Consider the following 5,078-nt stretch of genomic DNA (forward strand, 5'->3'; position numbering starts at 1 on the left):
GGAGTTTTATTTGAGTTATTAATTTACATTTTTTTGTCGAAGAGATGCTGATTTGAAACCGTTGTTACAGTTACGGCATTTCCTGGCCATAGACATATAAGGCTTGTTTGAGACAAGCGAGACCTGCGCAGACCTGCGCAATTTCGATCAACGTCTTGCTAGTGCGTTGCATGATGGTTAGTCATTTTGTCCGACTTGCTCTGGAGGCTCGCTCACATGAGACGTTGAAATCTCGCGGGACAAAGACGCCCGCAGCCTTGAGAGCGAGGCACCGCGAGGTGCCGCGAGGCGCCGCAGTTCCTCTCCACGGGCTGCGGAAGCGAAATGCTTGATGGGAAACGACTCGCTGGTATCTCGAGCTGAGCGCTCATTGGTGGTTTTTACCACGTGCTGGTGATGAAACTCTCCAATTGGCTCGGCAAAAGTTTGTTGTTGTTTTGTGTCAGTTTTACGACGTCCATTAACATTTTTCATCATTGTTCCACAATGTTTATCATCATGAAATTAATATCTATATATGTTATACTATACTTGCACTGCTTACCGTTTTCATACTTTATATATCTTAGCATATTCATACACACTGTTCATACTGCCTCACTGTTTATTCATCATTCAATTCATTCTATATTTTATTCTGTAGATTGTGTACATTACTTTTCACTTTACTGCTTGCTGCACTCCTGGTTGGAAGCTAAACTGCTTTTCGTTGTCTCAGTACCTGTAATCTGTGCAATAACAATAAAGTTGAATCAAATCTTGAGCAGGAACAAATGTATTTACTTAGTACATATCTGACATTAACGATTAAACACATGTGTGCATTCTTTATAAATGCAAACCGAGTCAAGCCAACTCCGGAGGTGGCGGTCTGCACCTTAAAGTTGTTTGCAATCCGCCAAAAAACCGAGAGAAGAAGAAGAAGAAGCCGACTCCGAGCTTTCCGACTTCAGGCGAGCTTTTTGAGACCTCCCCGGGGTGCGATCGGCTATTCTCGTCTACTTTCGAGGCGAGCCGCAACGCGTCTCAAACAAGCCTAGTATCCGGTGAACATTGCATGTGGACGGAAGCTTTTTTGCGTTTGCGTTAATCCTATGCGTTTAGCCGTAAGCGTCCTCGTGTGGCCGGGGCCTTAAGGTTTTCATTGCCATGTCTACACTGTAGCCACTATGCATATAACATTAAACCTTTGATTCTTTGAAATGCATATGAGATTACTAGACTTTGTATAAAACATTTGCAAGATTTGTAAGATATCATACAAACCGTTGTATGAGTATGCCTTGTTCTAGGCATCTGAAGTGTTTTAAATACATATATCATTTTTTGTGAAAATGCAGATATTTGTGAAGACTTCAACATACTACTGTAGAATTAAGACTTGAATTATGCTGCAATAGTTGTGTAAGAGTTTGTAAACGGTTGTTTTGATATAGTTGTACTGTTCTTTCTTCATCCTGGAGTCATAAGAGAAAAACATATTCTTCTTCAAGAGCTCAAAGTAACACAGCGTGAGTATTTCGTATACACATGGTCATTGTATGGAATAAGGACAGCTTTAAAACAACTTCCTGCTACATCAAGACTTTAGTAGTTACCTGTAACAATGGGCATTGAGCATCCAGAGCCCAGAGCCACGGTGTCCTTCCTGAGGACCCTGAGACTCTATTGGCTCTGATGGAACACGTCCCAGTCTTTATGAGCAGGGCCCCTGCCTGCTCTGGGGCCGAGGCCTCTATGCTCATCGTCTGGGGCACGCCAAGGCTCCTCAGCCCAGAGAAAGAGTGGGTGAGGCTCCCAGAGAGACGCGGGGGCCTGCAGACCTGCCCCAGCTCCAGGGAGAGGCCCTCAGAGTCTGCCCTTAGAGAGGAGGTCATGTTGAGCTGACAGGGGCCGACTGACAGGAGGCCCCGGAGGGTCAGGGACACCGGGAGGACCGTTTCCTGTGGCACAGACACACAAGGAGGATGTTCATCAGTAGTTGTTTTTGATATCTTTATTACTTGTGGATATAAAATAAACTCTCCTATATTTGATATTTTGTTGTCATCATTTTATGGCTGGGACATGTTTACAAAAATAATTAAAGGAGACCAATGGAGGCGTTTCAGGCAGGGGGGAAGACAATTCCTCTGGAGTAAACCACCAAAAGGCCCCATTAAAGATTCAATATTGGATAATGAAAATAATGAACTAGTTGCAGCCCAATGCAGATTCACATCTAATAATCATCTTACGTTAAGTCTTTTAATTCAGTTTTATCTGCTGCTTTTTAACTTCCTACCAAACATTGCATACAATACCTTCTCACCCTTGTCAATTGTATATCTTTTTTAAAGGAGCCCTATTGTGCTTTTAGGGGTTTCTTCCAAAGGAAGTTTGGAATTTCTTTGTTTACTTCAGTAACATACCGGCATCACTATGTAACACTTGTGCGTGATAGGCAAAGCGGCGGGACATTTCTAAGCGGTTGACCAATCACAACAGACCCGGCCAGCTAACCAATCACAACAGACCTGGCCAGCTAACCAATCAGAGCAGACTGGGCTCTGGTTTCAGACAGAAGGTGAAAAAAGGTGCTGCAGCACAGGCAGTGTGAGACAAATAAAGAGCTTCTTGAACATTAAAGCATGGAGACATGTCACAGGAGAGACACTAAATACTGATATGAACCTGAGAATGAGCAGAATAGGGCCCAAATGTACAGCCCATGTTAAGTCCAGGGACCCAGATTGTCTCTTGGTAGAAGGAGATTTGGCACTCAGCAGGTGTTTTTACAGGTAATCCAGCATGTGTTGTTCTGCTTGCTGCTATAATAAATGAGCTGTATCTTGACTTTCTAATGAGCTGGAAACTGTTCTTCAAAGGAATCTGTGTAAACATGACCGGGTTGAACATGTAGGAAATCACAGTTCTTCTAACTGCGATGAAAGAAAGATTAATATGTCGTCACAGTTTGAGTAAGTATTACTTACGTAAGTATTTTACGTTTTACTTTGTAAATTAAGTATTTACAATTTAAACATATGAGTTTATTCAGGAGCGATTGATCTTCTGACCTGTAGAGCGGGGCAGTGGTTGGTCACATTGACAGCGTAGGAAGCCGGCTCCTCCTCTGTCTGTGGATCCTGGGTTTTCCCTAAATGACCTCTGAAATAACAATGACCCAGCTCCAAACCGACCTCCACGCCAGGCAGATGTGCAGCTGAGACATTCAGGATGAAAGCCCCGTAGGCAGGAAGTCCCAGCATCTGTACGGCCTCAATAGAGTGCTGTACAGATGCTCTCAGACTGAGCTGAGGGCAACATGTGGAGTGCACAATGAGGGTGCCTTTCTGCTCCCCATCAGCATGGAGGACAGCTCTGAGATCAGTGCAGCAGCCAGAGCGGGTGATGGAGATGTTGGCTGAGGTCTGCGCTGGCAGGAGGGTCTGAAATGAAGAAGGAAAGATTAGAACCCCCTTACAAACTTATAAGCAGGGGGGGTTAGTTAAACAAGTCTTAAGATGTACCCTTCAGGTAATAATCACGTTCCAATTCACTGTGGTGTGAGTAAAGAAGTCCTTGCTATAAGTCATAGAAGCCACTTTGCTGACCGTACCAATAATATTTATTATTTCAGCTTCTTTCTTTCCATGATTACGTTACTGAAGTTCACAAACAAGACCATTGCAATATATTTCAATTTAAGTGCAAAAAAGGTTTAATATTGTTGAGATAATTGTGAATAGAAAATCTTTGATGTCATTAGTGTGGCAGGTACTGGATCATAAACCAAAGTCATGGACAAAGTTTTCACCTCATGTGCGTTAGTTATTACAATTGATCCTGTTCCTGTGATCATTATTTGTATCAGTGTTAACCAAAATGTTGAACATAGGGACAGACATTGCAGACCATAAAGTCTTATAAGCGCCCATTCCAGGGTCCATTGATACTTTTAGTAACAGTGTTATCAATGTGAATTGTAATGTAATGGAAAGACAGAGAGTCATCTCCATGGCGAAGATGTTTCTTTTGCTTTCCTCTGCTGGGAAACAAGTCTCTGTGCACTTGTTTCCTCTCTAACCTTCAGTAAGACACATCGCTGGTGGACAAGAAAGCTCCAGCTGCTCCTCCTGTCTCCTCCTTTTTGTTGATTTGTCAGGAAAAGCACAGAGCACGCATCACTTTCCAACTCCAATTCAGCTCGACCAGCCGTGGTCAACATGCTAACCGTTAGCTCGGATGGTACTGTCGTGTGGGTCAGGTTTTGCTGAAGCATGACCTTCAAGGAGGTGGAGGGCTCCCAGGAAGTAGTCAGGTCTATCAGAACCGAGCGGGTGTTGAAAGAAACCATGGCACTTCCAGAGAGGGAAGTGTCACTGAGCTCCCCTGACCCCTGGAGATCTATTTAGTTTGGGAAGATGGAGGTAAGAGAAGCCCAGTGATGCTGCAGAGTCCAGCCCACTTCCACCTTTATGTCCTTCAGCAGTACAGACAAGAAGCACTGACTGGAGTCCTTCACACTTTCCAGACCTAGGGAACATGTAAATCCATCTTTCCCTGCCAGCCTATTTACTGTTAAAGAGGTTTTCTGTGGTACACCCCCCTCAACCCTCCTAATCTGCACCCATGTTAACCTCCCCACCCCTTTGCACCGCACAGACAGCAACAGACTTGAGGTCAGTGAGTCCCAGGCCACATTGACATCCGCCCAGATATTACATCCGACCTGTCAGCTCAGCCTTGTGGGTAACACCGCGGCCCCCAAACTCAAGCAGCCCATGCCAGCCATACAGCCCAGGCCTCTCTTGCCTCAGTCCCAAATTTAGGTCCATTCTCCAAGGGTCACAAACCAACCCAACACTCAGGGCCCACCTCTGAGGCCCAGGTCGGAGCAGAAGCCTGAGACTAGATTATGTAGGCACGCCCAGATACGTTAGCATTAGCACGGAGGAGTGGGTGAGGTTAGCCTGGAGCTCCGTCTGGCTGTTAGGACCGTAACAGTCTTTAGCTCTAGCACTAAGGCTAAAGTGAGCTAGCGACAGGCCATAGCAGAGCCTGTTGTGTGGTCTATAGGAGCGAAATACTCGTAC

At 44.9% G+C, this 5,078-nt stretch overlaps 1 protein-coding gene across 1 annotated transcript in view; it reads right to left on the minus strand.

Moving 5' to 3' along the window:
* Positions 1-5,078, minus strand: part of LOC104948393 (matrix metalloproteinase-15-like) — a 162,556-nt gene that overhangs the window by 40,622 nt on the left and 116,856 nt on the right. The window lies entirely within an intron of this gene.

This window comes from Notothenia coriiceps, unplaced genomic scaffold (genome assembly GCF_000735185.1).
Source record: "Notothenia coriiceps isolate Sejong01 unplaced genomic scaffold, NC01 NC01_scaffold00014289, whole genome shotgun sequence".
NCBI lineage: Eukaryota > Metazoa > Chordata > Actinopteri > Perciformes > Nototheniidae > Notothenia > Notothenia coriiceps.